The following is a 19,300-nucleotide window of genomic DNA, read 5'->3' as shown; positions in this document are numbered from 1 at the left end:
CTCCGATACATAACAACTACAATAACCTTTGTTTACAATGTATCATGTTCACATATAAGGTATTGATACATAACCCCAATGTTGTTGAATATTTGGGTAGTGTTTATGTCACGAGCCAGGGGTACCCCCTAGATGTAACATGGCGTATAGAACCCCGAAGGACTCCATACAAGCCACTTAGTCCTCATAACATAAGCAATAGAACAATAAGAGTAAAAACACATTTCAAGTCTAAAATTTTCATAAAGGAAAAGCGGAAGTCTAGACTCTAAGCTGAACATAGCCATCTATCACAATATTCGAAAAGAGAAAGGGACACAGCCCATACAACATAGTCCGAAAAGGAAATAAAAGAAATAAACTACAATGAGATACCATCCGTCCTCGAATCATGAGGACTCACCAACAAGCTAGGAGAATAAGCAAGTCCAAGCTTTAGCCATAACGATGATCACCTTGAGAATCGGACCCTATACTTGGAGAAAATGTCGGAAAAGTAGGTGTTAGCATAAAAATGCACTAAGTATGATAGCCATGCATAAAAACATTGAAAACATGCAAAAAAAAAAAGAAGAAGGGACATTTCATTTGAATGCATGCAATTTACGAAGTTTGAGCATCATTATGAAGATAGTGGAAAAACACAAGTCATAAGCATAGTCAATACATCGATCATCATAACATAAGAGAACACTTCATAAATACCCTCAAAGCATACTTGTGCAATGCATGAATAAGACCCCATAAAACTCACCCATGCTAAGTAAAGCTTTTTGAGTAACCATAGTTCACAGTTCATAGTCTTGTTCTTGTCATTGTGGGAATAAGCCTTAACCGACATGAGACCATGTGAGCTATACATGGACCCCCAGTGTTACCCACACCGAAAAGGGTTGTCCTACTCGCCTAAGATATAACCATACTCTTAGCTTTGGTGGATCTTACTATCTAAATAACCTATGGGGGCATATAGTTTATGGGATAAGGATATTGCTACTAGAAACCCAGACTCAACTAAGGTAGAAGGTCTCCATCTCATGAGACATACTTTGGGAACCCGAACTCAACTAGTGTAGAATGTCCCATTGTGAAGCCAAACTCAACTAGTCTAAAAGCTTCCATCTCTTATTCAATATCCACTCGGTGCTAAGCCTTTCACCGTCCATGTCACATATAGATTCAATAGGTGAGAAAACCTTTCAACCTTAGAATCATCATATTGTGAGAAAATTTTTCATATCATATCATATTCATGCATAAATGTGTATATGAGAATAACATTTCAACAACACAACTAGATCATAATCATAGACACTTCACTCTCAAAGTGTTCTTATATACAAAAACTTCATAAACGTGCATAATATCATAATTTGCCCTTTCAAGGGTCAAAGCTTATATCAAATCAACACATCTAGAATTCACTACATTAGACATGGATATCAACATAATTCAAGTTACCCAATTACTACCAGCATAATCTCATAATATCATTCTTTCATCAACAAACCCACATCATAAGATCATAATTTGGAAATAAGGGAATTTCATGGGTTCTTAGGGATTTCAACATAAAAACCATAATAAATCATCAATTCAATCATAATATAAAGTAATACAATCATTAGAATCATTTTTGAAAGGAACCCATGACTTTGTAATCAAACCCTATCTTTTGGGGATTTCTATCTTTGAAATTGGGATTTTGAAGGGGCTCCATCGATAAATTCTATCCATGGATGAAGAGATACCATACCTTAGCAACACATCCCTATGAATTTGATGTGAAGATCCTAATTTCTTCAACCCTAGCTCCAACTTCCTTCTTCTTCTTCTTTGAGTTTTCTAGAGAGAGAATTTTTGGTGAGGATGAAGTTTTGGGAATTGATTTGGGTTTTAGAAATAATGAGGTGAATGATTTAATTTAGTGGTCTAAAATACTTATATAGGTGGTCTAAATTAGTCTAAAATGACATCACTTAATATTAATTAAAATCGAAAACCCCAAAGTGCCCCTAAACTTAACCACTAAATTAGCTCCCAAGTCAGCACCCACGGACCCTCACTGACGGACCGTGGTTGGACCCACGACCCGTGTTGGTGAACTGTGGTTTGGGTTCTGGGAGCATGATTTCATAATCCTTTAAGATTTCTAACCACCTTGGCGGAATGCACTAGTTGACCACCTAGTCGGGCCAACTTATGAACATCACGAACCAACTCTTTCTTTTCATTCTCTACATGAGCCACACCACCGATGGACAATCTACTAAGAGCATTCGCTACCACGTTAGCTTTACCGGTGTGGTAAAGGACACTCATATCATAATCCTTCAAGAGTTCTAACCACCTTGTTTGACGAATATTCAAGTCCTTTTGACTAAACACATATTGTAGATTCTTATGATCGGTGAAAATATCCACATGGACCCCATACAAATAATGCCTCCATATTTTTAAGGCAAACACAACCGCCGCTAACTCAAGGTCATGGTTAGGATAATTCTTCTCATGGATTTTAAGTTGCCTTGAAGCATAGACAATCACTTTACCATTTGCATAAACACACATCCCAACCCAACTCTAGAGACGTCACAATATACCACAAAATCATCTGTAGCTTCCGATAAGGTCAACACAGGAGCGGAAGTAAGTCTATCTTTTAATTCTTGGAAACTTTTCTCACAAGATTCCGACCACACAAAATTAGCTTTATTTTGAATCAAAGCCGTCAAAGGAGAAGCAATGGAAGAAAATCCCTCAAAAAACTTTCTATAGTAATTGGCCAAACCCAAAAAGCTTCTAATGTCAGAAGGAGTTAGAGGTCTAGGCCAACTCTTGACCGCATCCGTCTTCTTAGGATCTACCTCAATCCCCTTGCTTGACACAATATGACCAAGGAAAGCTACGGACCTTAACCAAAATTGGCACTTGCTAAACTTTGCAAAAAGTTGTTGGTCCTTAAGAACTTACAAAACAATTCTCAAATGGTCTACATGTTCATTCTCACTCCTTGAATATGTCAAAATATCATCGATAAACACAATCACAAACATGTCTAGGTATTGCCTAAACATTTTATTCATCAAGTCCATAAACGCCGCCGAAGCATTGGTTAGATCAAACGACATCACTAGAAATTCATAATGACCATACTGAGTTCGGAAAGTCATCTTGGGATTATCAACCCCTCTCACCGTCAATTGGTGATAATTCGAACGAATATCAATCTTGGAGAAATAACTAGTGTAGTGAACCTAAAAATTTATAGGTGAAACTAGAGCCTAACGTATGAATCTTAAAAGTTTTAGCATAAATTGGAGTTATGAAATTTTCCAAAAATTTGACGAAGTACAAGTTCAAGAGAGGGTTCAAGGAAGGCGAAAGGCAAAACTGCCCTTCGAAGCTCCCTTGGACTTTGCCTCAGTTTTATTTGGTAAGTCCATGTGGGCAAGGGGCGTTTTCATAAATATTATTTTTTTTAGTTAAATTAAGAAGTTGGTATATTTTATATTATTTTTAAATAGCAATATAAGGTATTAAAACATTTAAAAAGGTATTTTTTTGTAATTCATTCTTCAAAAATCAAAATCCCTCTTTCAAAAAGGTTCTCTCTAGAACCCCATGGAAACTCAAGGTGAAAGATGGAACTAGGATTGATGGTGGCTACTGATTTCTTCTTCAATTTCGTTTGGTTCTTGATGATTAAGGTATGGGGATCCTTTATCCTTGATTCCTTTTCCATTCAAGGAGCCAAATCAAAGTGTTTTGAAAGTTCTTCAAAAACTCAATAAAGTCCTAATTTCGGTTCTAGCATGGGTTCTTGCATTAAATGATTTTTAATGATGATTTATGTTATTATTGATGTTTATTGATGGTTTTAAGAAGGAAAAGTCCATGAACTCATGTCTTTCCAAGTTTCCTAAATTTGGCTTATGAAGTGGGTTGAATGTTTATTATTGAATGATGATGGAAATATGCTTAGGTTGAGTTGAATAGTTGATTTCTATTATTATCTATGTTTATCTATTGAGAATTGTTGAAGAATTGAGGAATGGTGATTGTGGCTTTGAAAAAGGGTAAGTTGACCTAACTTTATTGTTAATGTAGAATTGATATAGAATTGTGATAGATTGATGTGTGATCCACTTTTGGTGGAGGTGTCTACTTATTGAATGTATTATGATTATGGCCTTGAAGGCATTATATGAGGAATTGAAGTTTTGACATGATATCATAAATGTGAATGTGATGTAAAGGGTTTGGATGAGAATCTAATGAAGTAAAGGTAATCATGTTGTGAATATAAATGTGTACATGTGATCCCAAGGTGATCGTGAATAAAGTATTATTGTATTGTGATTAAAAGTATGTTCTCTCTTAACACTTATGAATGAAGATGATGGAATGTGAAGTGCCTTATATTGTTGAATGTCATCTCTTGACTTGGTAGACTTAGGTGCTCTTCTTGATAAATGAAAAGCTATGTTGGATATAAATCGATAGGCTATGGCATTCCTTTCATATGTAAGTGATGAAATTTGTTTCTGAGCTCGGTAGTGTTTGGTAATTTATGCATATCTTGTTCTCTAGAACTTCGTTTACAATGAATAAATATGATTTGGAAAGCTAACTCGTATACCTACAACTCTTATGTTTATGTAAAACGCTAATTTAACTGTTATGGATACGAAATGTGGGACGCAACATAGGGCAAGTTCTGCCCAGATTTTGGAAATTGAAATCTTGGATGATCAGCTGTTAGTGTTTTAAATATATCTTTTTGTACAAAATGTATTTTGCGGTGATTCTTGTTTGTTTGCAACCTTAAGAGATGTAGTTACATCTTTCATAAAGGTTATAAAGTTTAGTTTTATCGTTTTCCTATTCAAATCTAACTTGCGACTTGGGGTACCAGGCTGGACAGATTCACTGTTTTGGGAGCATAGTTGTATTTGTACATGCTAGACTTACTTGCGATAATGATCCTGTTTTACGTCGACATTACTGAGCTAATAGAAGTTAAATAAGTTATGTAATTGTATTTTTAAGGTTATATATACTCGTGTACAAGCTGAGAACCTTGATACGTTGGTCGGGCTACGGTTTGAATTCTTGATGTTTTGTCGGACTGTTTCTATGCTAAAGCCCGAGGTTTGTGTATAAACTTGTATTTGCACTATTTTAACTGCTAGTATATCCAAAATTTGATCTTGGTACCTTGGTTACTCTTGTCGGTTTGCATTGTTGTATTGGTATCCTTTGAGAAGTTAAGGACGCTTGTGTAACTCGCCCACTTGTATTGATTGTTTGATCACCTGGCACTCTTGTTAGGACCTTGTCCTTCTTGTGGCTGTGACTTTGTCACTCTTGGCATGCCTCTTAATTCGGATCACTTGTCATCTTGACTCTGGATTTTTAGTCCGTCTTATGAATGGAAGTTGTCCATTTTAAGTATGAATTAGAAAGCCATTTTTAATATGGTTCTTGGTTCTCTTGATTATTGGGCTTTGACCCTTTTTGATACAGGGCGTCGGCCCTTCTTGATACTCGTTTGTGCATGGTGTGACGACATGATGTATATATTGGGCGAGCCTTGTTATTGAATCTCATGGAAATTTGTGCTATGAGCATTCTTGACACTTGGATATTTAAATGTAGAACTTGATATCCTTAGTGTGAACTCAAGTTACTTGATATGTTCTACAACATGTAGGTAGTAGTATGGGATGCTATCTACACATGGCATGGGTAGGCTTTGAAGGTGCTAAAGTGAGTTCCCTAAGTATATATGACTAAAGTGTGAAGTCCCCTAAATGCATGAACGTGTCCTAAATGATTTTAAAGAAGAGTGTTGACTTATTGTCTAAATGATTTGTTGAATAAATAGCTTATGTTAATGAAGTGAGTTACTTAGTATGTTACCTTGAAGCGTGATGGTTCTTTTCTATAGTAGCCTTGAGGAACACTTAGGTGTGTATGAAGAGGTTGTATGGGCGGCCACTTCATGTCTCACTCAAGTGTATCTTAGGGTAATTTTAGACAAGGGTCCTTGGATGATGAAATGAGTTACTTGGTGAAAGTGTTGAGTATGTCTATAATGTGGTTAATGTCTTATATGTTGGTTATGTTCTATAATATGCCTAATATGTCAATGTTCATGAAGTTTTATTAAAATGGCATAAGGCATGACTTTCAACCAAATGTCCTTTTTAGCATTTTTTTTGCATGGTTTCCATACTTAATACTTAATTGTGCTAACCCCTTTCTTTCCCTTTTGACAATAGTGTAGGGATTTTTGGAGATGTTGATATTCCATGGTTGATGGATAGGGTTCTAAGGTGTTTGAAGATGAAGACTTGGTGAGTCCTCATAGATTCGAGGACAATAACCAACATATTCCTTTATGTCTTGTAGTTTTGTTATAGTTTTGAGTGGGCTTAGTCCCAATGTTGTATTCAAGTATTAGATGGTTTTGAGACATCTTGGATAAAGTCTAAAAAGTCTTCCGCTTGCTATTTTATGAAAGTATCTTCGTGTGTGAAGAAAGTTTTAATTTTTTTTTTAAGTATCGTATGCAATGAATGATCCATGAGGCTTGTATTTGACCTCTTTGAGGTCGAATAAGCCGGTTACGACTAAAGGGTGTTCTCGAGTCGTGACAACTAGCCCCTTGAAGTTGGTCAAATAAATCATCAATTCTTGGAAAGGGATACTTGTTCTTAATGGTCACTTTATTCAATTGACGATAATCAATGCACATTCTAAGAGACCCATCCTTCTTTCTAACAAACAACACGGGAGCACCCCATGGAGAGATACTCAGTCGGATGAAACCCTTGTCTAACAAATCCTTTAGTTTATCTTTCAACTCCTTTAACTCGGACGGAGCCATTCTATATGGAGGAATAGAAATAGGTTGCGTATCAGGAAGAAGATCAATACTAAACTCTATTTCCCACTCGGGAGGAATACCGGGCAAATCATCAGGAAAAATTTTGGGAACTCATTAACCACGGGAACCGACTTAAGAGAAGGGGTTTCAGAATCTACATCCATTACCCTAATAACATGGTAAAAACAACCTTTCGAGATCATCTTCCCAGCTTTAAGATAGGACACAAATTGACCTCTAGGCATAGAATTTCCCCATTTCCACTCTAAGATAGGCTCATTCGGAAATTGGAATCTAACTACCCGAGTTCTACAATCAATAGAGGCATAACATGCATGCAACAAATCCATACCAAGAATCACATCAAAGTCTAACATGTCAGGCTCTACCAAGTCAAAAAGAGTAACTCTATGGAATAAGGAAACGAGACATCTTCTATAAACCCGCTTAGCCACCACAGAATCACCAACAGAAGTAGAGACAGAAAAAGGTTCTAATAACACTTCGGGGAGCATATCAAACTTCATGGCCACATAATGTGTCACAAAAGATAAAGTAGCACTGGGATCCAACAAGGCATACACATCAATAAGAAAGACTTTTAACATACCGGTCACTACATCTGGAAAGCTCTCTTGGTCACCTTAGGTTTGGAAAGCATAAAAGCGATTTTGCTTTGGAGCATTGGAGTTTGAACCGCTTGGAGGAGCTTGGTTGTCTTCTCTCCCCTTAACCTTGAACATTAGAAAATCTCTCATCTTGTGGCTACTCTTTCCACAACTAAAGCAACCATTTGTGCCAACTAGGCACTTACCATCATGTTTCTTTCCACATTTTGCAAAAATAGGCCTAGTCACAAAAGAGCCACTACCATTACTTCCTCGAGGTTTAGGGTTGGAAACCCTATCTTTGTTGACCCTTGGGGGAGCACTAGAGGAACCTTGGTTGGAAAACTTTTGTCTAAACCTTGGTTGACCTTGTCCATCGGACCTGTCATTGGAGAAGTTTCCATCACCGGCACTAGCTCTTTTGACGTCCCTATTCTTTTCCTTAAGTTTTGATTCCTCAATTTGTTGAGAGTACACCATGAGCCTTGAGATATCCATATCATGGAGGAGCATTGCCGTACGACACTCTTTTTCAACCAAGTCGGATACTACTCATCTTAGCCCTCAAATTCGCTACCATAGTTGGAGCATACTTGGATAGTTGGGTGAACTTTAGGGCATACTCTTTCACACTCACACTTCCTTAACGAAGGTTAATGAACTCTTGCACCTTTGCTTCCCTAAGCTCTAGGGGAAAAATCTGTCAAGGAATGTCGATTTAAACAATTCCCACTCTATGAGACCTGCTTCTACTGGTCTCTCACCCTTACATTGATCATACCACACTTGAGCAACTTCTTTCAATTGGTAAGCGGCTACTCCACGTTCTTTTCCGAAGTCATCCCCATAATAGCAAGTACCTTATAGACCTCGTCGATAAACCTTTGAGAATCCTCTTCCACTTTGGAGCCATAAATTTCGGGGGGGGGTTCATTCTTGCAAAATCTCTCACTCTTGAAGCCGTCGAATTCATATTAGGATTCACCGGAACTATAACCTCTTTATTGGCTTGAGCCATCACGGCTTGATCCAACAATTGAAGAGTCGCCCTAAACTCTGCATGAGTAACATTCTCAACCAAAGGATCAACCGGAGCTTGAGAAAGAGCTCTTTATTCCACATTGTCACCCTCCATCCTTCTAGCATTAGCCATTCTATTATTCATATCCTGAAGAACATAGGTCAAGGATTAGGGGAAAGACTTTATAGAGTTAAACTCTATGGCACGACTTAAGAGTAATGAAAGAAATGGAGTTTCCTAATCATCTTGTAGCCTCTCATTCATAAATGTGACGCGCTTCACACTTATGAACAAGACTCTACTAGATGTGGCTTATGTGACATCATCATAGGATTATTCTAAACCTTGTGCTCTGATACCAAGTTTGTCGCGATCCAGGGGTACCCTCTAGATGTAACATGGCGTACAGAACCCCGAAGGACTCCATAAGAGCCACTTAGTCCTGATAACATAAGCAACAGAACAATAAGAGTAAAAACACATTTCAAGTTTAATTTTTCATAAAGGGAAAGCCGAAGTCTAGACTCTAAGTCTCAACATAGACATTTATTACAATATTCAAAATGATAAAGGGACATAACCTATACAACATAGTCCGAAAAGGAAATACAAGAAATGAACTACAATGAGATAAAATCCGTCCTCGAATTATGAGGACTCACTAACAAGCTAGGAGAATAAACAAGTCCAAGCTTTAGCCACAACAATGATCACCTTGAGAACCAGACCCTACACTTGGGGAAAATGTAGGAAAAGTAGGTGTTAGTACAAAAATGCACTAAGTATGATAGCCATACATAAAAACATTGAAAACATGCAAAATGAGACATTTCATTTGAATGCATGCAATTTACGAAGTTTGAACATCATCATGAAGATAGTGGAAAAGCATAAGTCCTAAGCATAGTCAATACATGTATCATCATAACATAAGAGAACACTTCATAAATACCCTTAAAGCATACTTGTGCAATGCATGAATAAAACCCAATATATCTCACCCATGCTAAGTAAAACTTCTTGAGTAACCATAGTTCATAGTTCATATTTTTGTTCTTGTCATTGTGGGAATAAGTCTTAACCGACATGAGACTATGTGAGCTATACATGGACCCCCAGTGTTACCCACACCGAAAAGGGTTGTCCTACTTGCCTAAGGTAGAACCATACTCTTAGTTTAAGTGGATCCATTAGTTAAATAACCTATGAGGGAACATAGTTTATGGGATAAGGAGATTGCTACTAGAAACCCAGACTCAACTAAGGTAGAAGGTCTCCATCTCATGAGACATACTTTGGGAACCCAGACTCAACTAATGTAAAAGCTTGCATCTCATATTCAATATCCACTCGGTGCTAAGCATTAATTCCCATGGAGTACATATTAAGTCATAAATTGATTCATTAAGATAGATCATTAGATCATGCGTGAGAATAGTCTTTCACCGTCCATGTCTACCTATAGATTCAATAGGTGAGAAAGTCTTTCAACCTTAGAATAATCATATTGTGAGAAAACCTTTCACATCATATCATATTCATGCATAAGTGTGTATATGAGAATAAACTTTCAACAACACAACAACTAGATCATAATCATAGACACTTCACTCTCAAAGTGTTCTTATGTACAAAGACTTCATAAACATGCATAATATCATAATTTACCCTTTCAAGGGCCAAAGCTCATAGAAAATCAACACATCCAGAATTCACTACATTAGACATGGATATCAACATAATTCAAGTAGCCCAATTAAGTACAAGCATAATGTCATAATATTTTTCTTTCATCAACAAACTCACATCACAAGATCATAATTGGGAAATAAGGGGATTTCATGAGTTCTTGGGTATTTCAACATAAAAACCATAATAAATCATCAATTCAATCATAATATAAAGTAATTCAATCATTAGAATTGTTTTTAAAGGAACCCATGACTTTGGAATCAAACCCTAGCTTTTGGGGATTTCTATCTTTGAAATTGGGATTCTTAAGGGGCTCCATGGATGAATTCTATCCATGTATTAAACGCTACCATACCTTAGCAACAAAGCCCTATGAATTTTATGTGAAGACCCTATCTTCTTCAACCCTAGCTCTAACTTCATTCTTCTTCTTCTTTGAGTTTTCTAGAGAGAGAATATTTGGTGAGGATGAAGTTTTGGGAATTGATTTTGGTTTTAGAAATAATGAGGTGAATGAATTAATTTAGTGGTCTAAAATACTTATATAGGTGGTCTAAATTAGGCTAAAATGATATCACTTAATATTAATTAAAACCGAAAAACCCCAAAGTGCCCCTAAACTTAACCACTAAATCAACTCCCAGGTCACCACCTATTGACCCTCACTGATGGACCGTGGTTGGACCCATGACCCGTGCTGGTGAATTGTGGTTTGGATTCTGGTAGCATGATTTCAGGACCTTTACCTACGTCCCCATCCACAGAGCGTGGACTGACCAACGTGGCGTAGGTCCTTCCATTGGTCACTGTCCAGGCAGTTTTCTAGGGTCCTCTTCAAGGACCCATGGTTGGTCCATGGGGGTCGTACCTTGACGTTCTAACACAGAACCCTTTATTTTTAAGTACGGGGAGTTATATTCGTGACTCTAACCCTCACGTTAATCTCTAGTTTAGCCTACTAATTTCTGAAGTGCTACAGTTTATCCTACTCAATATAAATGTACTTGATACATAAACACTACCTAATGTATCATTTATATGCATCAAGTTCTACAATGCATCTTCAATCCTATTCAAATTCAAAAGGCTATATAGACAGTACCAAATCAATTACGTGTTATGTATATATAATCTTTAATGTTTGTTCAGTCTTAACCACTTATAAGACTATGTATATGTGTATATTATCTAATAATAATCTTGATACATAAATCATAATGTTTTATAATTAGAGTACTATGTATCAGTTCCAATAATAGGTATATGTTACATAACAGTGACAATGTTGACTACTTTATTATGTATCAAATTATGATATTTATCTTTTTAACTCTTATATTTCAATGTTTATGATACATTGTACAGTGCATTGATGTAATTTTCTACTACCTCCTTAATGTAACACCTCAAAAATTTCTAAATTAAGACTTGAAGCATTCTTCATTTGAGTATAAGGTCGTACCAAGTGATTCTTAATTGTTCTTAGGCGTTAAGGTCATTTATTTAGTATTATAATGGATTTAGATATGACATAAGGTTACAAGAACCCCCTAGCACAAAGTTGAGTTAAAACCTTTATTTCCGATTAAGTTTTGACATAAAATTCTACTTAGGTCAACTTTAAACAATCATATCTCCCAGATCATAATGAATTAGGTGGCCTATGAACTACTAAATTAAATGTCTTTGAATCCTCTTTCCAACGCCACCAAGTTTGCATCATTTCATGGTCGGAGTAAAAAGTTATGACCGTTTTACCAAAGACTACCAAACCAGAGTTTTCTGAATATGTGAATGACGACTCCAATCGACGGGTCGTGGTTTGAACGATGCCCCATCCTGTCAGGCCTTTATTAGAGTACTGGGGGCCAACTTTTTGGACCCAAATCCTACGGAACTAATCGACGGCCCGTAGGTGGACATACTGGCCATTGTTTGGACCTATAAATGGACTTTTTAGCCTTAAAAACTCAATATAGAATCCACGAATGGGATCTACGGTCCATGGATGAATCCACGACCCGTAGATGGTCCCGTGGACTGTTTTGACATCTTTTTAAGAAGGGTCATTTAGTCTTTTTCCACCCTTTCTAATCCTACAACACATCTTTTTTCACATAATAAGATCTAAACAGTGTTAAAACATTATTTTACGTTCTTTAACACTTCAAAAACTTAGCAACGATTCAAGAGGAGGAAAGCTAGGGTTTTCGAGCGTTCTTCAAATTTCATTTAATTCTCCAAGAACTTTGTTCTCCCAGGTATGTAAGGCTATCATAGTGTTGGACTAGTTCGTCCTCACGCCCTACATCTATTTTCAAATCAGTAAAAGAGTTATCTAGGGTTCTATCCTTAGATTTCAGTATTCTTGAGATGAGTTGATATTGAGCTTCTGAATTCTTGAGTTGTTGATTTTGAATTCCTATTCCAAATCATAGAATTGTCATACAATGTAAATTGTGATTATTGAGTTGATTGTTCATGACTATTTTTCAGCATGAATCCTATTTTGAGTATTCAACGAATTCATATGAAGGATCTTTTAAATAAAACATTATTGTTTAAAATTGAGTTTTGAGGAAGTAAAGAACAGTTTGAGAAAGAGTATAAGGGAACTAAGTATTTCCCAAAGGTTTGATTTTTACATGAAGAAAAAGAGTAGACCTTTTTGAGAAAAGTTAAAAAAGTGTTTTCAGAAAGATTAAGTATAGATCAGTTACCTCTTAGAGAGACCCCTTTTTGAGTAATTATCTCAATCCAGAATATATTTTTTTCATTAAGCAAAGAAAAAAAGTAATGTTTTTATACATTTGAGAAGTAATATATATTATTGGGAGTAGTATTGAGCACTGATATAGGGGAGAGTTTAGACGACTCACAGCCCCCATAAATCATGTCTTGCCCACATGGATACAAGATCATAATTTTTAGATGAATCATTATTGCTTAGTGGATCCACTTAGTTAAGGTGTTCTATATCCCATCACGATATAGAGAAGTTCTGGCAACGTGGATTAGACGTTGTATCACCACTTAGCTCATAGTGATGGTTGTCGGTTTGAGAATCTCCCAAATATAATTAAAAAGTATATTTTTGTTGTATCACTTAATAAGTTGAGTTCACAGATGAGTAAGTAATTTTTGTAAAGTTTTAAATGATTTCATTCCTTTAATATTTTATATTTAGTTGAGCTTGTATATAATCTATTTTAGTCATTTAGTTTATTATTTGTTATTCAGCTATATTACATACTCGTACATTCAATGTAATGATGTCATTCGACCTGCATCATTTTAATGATGCAGATACAGGTTATTAGGATCCTCAACAAGAGTCCGTTGAGATCACTTCGTCGGCTCGCCAACTTTTGAGTAAGACCTCCTTGCTTTCAGAGGACTCCAGTTTTCTGAGTTGTTAGTAGTAGTTTCGTTGAGCGTGGGTCTTGTCCCGACACTCATCTTTGTATAGTAGAGGTTCATAGATAGACAATTTTGGTGAGTCTTTCAGTTTCAGATGTTTTATTTAAAACTTATGTTTCATACTCAGTATATTCAATTCAGTTTTGCGATTCAGTAAACTATTTTAAACATTTCTTTCAATTTGATGCTTATTTATGCTTGAGTTAGTCTTCAACTTGTAGTTAGCCAGGATGAGGATTCGCTTGGGGACCAACAATGGTTCTCGAGTGCCAGCCACGTCTAGCGTGTAGGCTCGGGTCGTGATATGAAAGAAGTCAAAACTTTAGCTTGGCAACCAATACAGATACATATTAATAGCTAATGTGTATCACATGTATTTGATATACATATTACCATGATACATTCATATACATTACTACTAAATATCCATTTTTTTGGCAACTAAAACTACATGTATCTGATACTTAATAACTAGCACACACTAATGTATCGATCTAACATCAAGTATCAGATACATTACAATAACCAATGATACAAATATATACAAAAAAATGACTACACAACATCTTGAGATCAAAAATAAAAAAATTGACTACACAACATCTCTCCAGCCCTTTTGCGTGTTGTATCAATACATAGTAAATACATTGCAAATTTCGGCTCATGTTTCTTCACCTCAAAGTACAGACTAACGAAGATATTCATGATGTATCTTCTCAAAAATTGTAACAATTTTGAATCAAAATTGAAAGGATCTTCGATGGACTGGGAGAAGAATTTTAAATCTCAATTTTTTTTCGATAATTTTGAATCAAAACTGAAAGGTTCTTCGATGAATGGAGAGAAGAATTTTGAATCTCAAAAAATTTTCGACAATTTTGAATAAAAATTGGGAGAATCTTCAAATTCAAATTTTGTGTGACACTATTCACACACCAATATAGTATTGAGTTAGAGTTCAAAAAACTGAATTTTACATCAAAATATATAGAATTTGATATTAAAAAAATAATGTTGAATTGGAGATGATTTTAAAATAATCCCCACAAATCAATCTAAGTCAGGAGAAATTTAATGTATTAATAGCTGTTTGGTCCAAACTTAAGTGTATGTTTGTTGACACGTAATAACATGCGCAATAGAAATTCAGATTAATGATCAACTTACTTTTTAATTTTTGTGTGAATTTGAATTGAATTCTTCAAACTTTTTGAAATAAAAATATCTTTGAATCCCCAATACAGTGGTATATTTATTTAAAGGAAAAGAAAAAAACAAAATTGTAGCCAAAATGATGACAACCTTTGTAATGTACCCACAAATTCAGTGACTACATTCCAAAAACAATAGAATCACTACTTGTTTGCGTCAGCAGCATAACGTTGGCCTTGGAAAGCGTGTCTGGTAGCTGTATACTGGGTCCCACTTCCGAGAATCAACAGGCTCGGAAATCTGGATAGGTTAGGATCCGAACCTATAGATCTTCCGAGGCTCACTAACACGTGTTTAAATCTTATTGGTAACAAACTTATTCGAAGAATTTCTGATATTCTCGGTTCCTTATTTGTTCTACTCTGCGTTCGTTCTAATTTCATGTGATATTTTTTTTTTGAATTCGTTTAAAAAAGAATTGTTATTTTATTATAATTTTAAATAACTTAAATTAAAATTGTACTTTTACCTATAACCCTCAAAACATATAAGGTCTTATATTAGATGCCAAGTTTCAAAATTCGTTTTTTAAAACTTTGTATTGAATTAAATGGGATGGAAGGGGTACATTTTTTCGTTCCACTTGAAAAAGTATGTTACTTTTTATTTTTAATAATTTTTTAATTTTAGTTTTTCACGTGACATATAAAATTACAAAATAAAAAAATTTAAAATCAATTTAATGTAATAGCACAACATTTTAAAGATAAATTAAAATAATAATTATTTTAAAGGGTAGAGTAGAGAACACATTTTTTGTTGCTTTGATTCGTAAATGACAATATTATCCTCGCACTTCTCTATGGAACCAACAAAATTGAGGAAATCAGAAACTCAAGCTACAAAATGGCTTTAATATTTCTTTGGAATATGAAGAACTTTTTTAAAAAAAAAAAATGAAGAAAAGGTAATTGAGAAATTATTTAATCCAAATAACAAATAATAGTATATCAGACCTTTTTTTTCGAAGTGCGATAGTTTGATTAAATTACTGTTTATATATTGCTCAAAATGGATGATAATTGGTGATGAGACTTTTGAAATTTTGTATAGGTCATTCACTAGATTAAGGTTAAAAATCACCATCTTCTTCAATTTTTTTCTAAAATAAATACTTACTTTTCAATTAAATTCGTTTGACTAAAATGATAATTGAAATAGATAGGAGGTTATATTCCCTTCCGATGGCGGATTCAAGATTTCCATTAAAGGGGGTTCAAAAAAAAAATAGTGCCTAAGATTTGATCTTGGAACCTCAAGATGAGTTTTGAACCTCTTGACCACTAAGTCACCCTCTAATCTTACATTTAGAAGGTTCAAAATCAATATCTAGACATAAAAATTCTTTAAAATACCTTAAATATACAATGTAATTTTTTGATGAGGGGATTTACTCTAGGTCCGCCCCTGCTCCCTTATATGTCTTTCTTACTAAAAATAGATGTTCCTAGATATTCCATTCATCCATCTTTACTTGTCTACTATACTATTGTGAGATGTCTAACAATACTTATACACTTTATAAAACCAATGAATAATTTATCATTTTGTGTCTATTTTATCTGTACTATTAAATATTATTTAACTTTCAATGTTTAGATGACTTATACTCCATCCGTCCAACACTAGTTGTCCACTATACTATTTTAGAATATCCAACAATACTTGTCCACTTTATAAAATCAACGGCAAAGGGCCAAATATACTCTTGTACTATATGAAATAGTTTAAATATACCCCTAGTTATACTTTCAGGCTAAATATACCCCTCCCGTTGTACTTTTGGGCCAAAAATATACCCTTATGACTAATAGAGGACACGTGTACGACTGAGATCAAATGAACTATTCAATTTAAACTAATTCAAATTTGGATATAACCCGCCCCGACCCAATAACTTAACCCGACCTAATATGTAACACCAACCCACCCAATTTGTCTTTCAAACAAGAAAACTCAATGGGCAATTGAGTTCTTGCACTTCAGCAACATCTGCAACTTGGAGCCTCTGCTTCACAAAGATTTTTCCTCAAAAGGTATGATTTCTCAATTGAATGTGGCAACGATTAAAGTTGATACTATGTGAAATTGTTCTTAGGAACAATAGTTTCCAGAACTGATCGAAAAGAAAAAGAGGAGAAGAGAAGAAGAGAAGAATTATGTATCTTTTCTATTAGAGAAAATATATTCTGAAAAAAGAAACTTAACCACAATTACATGCAAGACTCTCTTATATAGAGATATATCTTTTTTCCAAGACTTAACTACCTAAAAGTTAGTTATAACTAACTTTTAGAACTAACTATTTTTTCTTTCTTTCCCTTACTCTCAACACTCCCCTCAAGCTAGGAAGGGGAGAATATATCACACTTTCCTAGTTTGGAAATAAGAAACGTATGCTGGACTCTAGTAAGCCCCTTAGTTAACATGTCTGCTGGTTGCTGTTGTGTTGGAATGTAGTTTGTAGTCATCATTCCTTGAAGTAGTTTTTCTCTAATGAAATAACAATCAACATCAATGTGTTTTGTCCTCTCATGATATACATGATTTGATGTTATTTACATTTCAGACTTACTGTCACTGAAGACACTTACTGGAAGTGTTACCTCACATCCAATTTCCTTCATCAAACCTAGTATCCACACCAATTCTGCTACAACTGTTGCAAGGCTTCTGAATTCTGCCTCTGCAGAACTTCTGGAAACTGTAGTCTGTTTTTTCGACTTCTATGACACTAGTGAATCTCCTAGTTTCACAAAATAGCCAGTTACAGATCTTCTAGTTTGTGGACAAGCTGCCCAGTCAGCATCACAGTAGGCACTCATTATTTCTTCTAAACTACTAGATAGGAGAATTCCCAACCCTGGTTGATTTTTAACATACCTCACCACTGTAAGTGCAGCTTCCATATGTGACTTCTTAGGATCTTGTAGAAATTGACTCAAAGTTTTCACACTAAAAGCTATATCAGGTCTAGTCATTGTTAGATAGAGAAGCTTCCCAATTAACCTATGATATACCCTTTGATCAGTAGGAGGATCATCACCTGATTGTTTTTACATGATCATCAAACTGTTGTGAAATGAGTTTCAGGTTATAATCTATTGGAGTGCCAGTAGGCTTAGCTGCTCCTAACCCCAACTCAGACAACAATTTCAATGTATATTTTCTTTGATACATTAGAATTCCTTTGTTGGATCTTACAAATTCAATACCAAGAAAGAACCTTAATTCTCCTAAATCTTTCATCTTGAAAGCTTGTTGCAAACTAACTTTTGTTTCCTCTATCAGTTTCAAACTATCACCTGTGATCAACATATCATCTACATATACTAATACAAGTGTGACTCCTTCAGTTGTCTTCTTAACATACAAAGAGGGATCATACTGAATCTGAACAAAACCAAACCTCACCAATGCCTCTGACAACTTTGTATTCCATTGCCTAAGAGTCTGCTTTAATCCATATAAGGATTTGACTAGCCAACACACCTTATTCTCCCCCTGGCTTGCAAATCCCTGAGGCAAGTCCATATATATTTCATCAGTCAGATCACCATTTAGAAAAGCATTATAGACATCCATTTGATGGATATACCATTTTTTCCTTGCTGCAGTTGCTAGCATAGTTCTTACTATTTCCATCTTCACCACTGGAGAGAAAGTCTCTTTAAAGTCTATTCCTTCTCTTTGATTATACTCTTTTGCAACTAGCCTAGCTTTAAATCTCTCTACCTCACCTGAAGCCTTGTACTTTACTTTGTACACCCACCTATAACCAATTGATTTCTTGCCTTTAGGTAGACTAACTACATCCCAAGTATGATTGTGATTCAAAGCTTCTATTTCATCCTTCATAGCTTGTATCCATCTTGGGTCTTTACTGGCTTCTAAGTAAGTAGTTGGCTCAGTAACTGAGGAAGAGGCTGCTACATATGTGATGTGAGGCTAAAAATATATATTTTTAATCATTATTTCCTCACATTTATTATTTATATTTGTCCCTTTTAAGCTTAAATTTTATGAATTGTGTTAAATGATATATTTTATTTGTAGGATTAAATTGGTGAAAAAATGAAGAAGTTTGGAGCTAAAATGAATTAAAGATGGAAGGTTCAAGAAAGAAATCAAGCAGACAGTTAAATTGAATAAAATAATATATTTATATATATGGGGAAACGGCGGCTGCAAATTGATGAATTTTAATTGTTATGTTTGCTGTACACGTGCCAAGTATTGAAGCTGTCACAATTTTGAAGCGGCGTACACTTCCAGCAACGCGAAAAAAAAAAGAGACGGAAAACCCAATTTAATTGGGTTTTGTTTTCCTAATTTGTATTGAACTTAATTATTTTATTTAGGGTTTTCTACATCTATAAATAGTGTAGAGAAATAATTATTTGGGAGGAAGCGAAGAACCAAGATACAAGACACAATATAAATTTTCTTCTA

This window comes from Solanum stenotomum, chromosome 9, assembly GCF_019186545.1.
Source record: "Solanum stenotomum isolate F172 chromosome 9, ASM1918654v1, whole genome shotgun sequence".
Taxonomy (NCBI): domain Eukaryota; kingdom Viridiplantae; phylum Streptophyta; class Magnoliopsida; order Solanales; family Solanaceae; genus Solanum; species Solanum stenotomum.
This window is presented reverse-complemented; position numbering follows the sequence as displayed.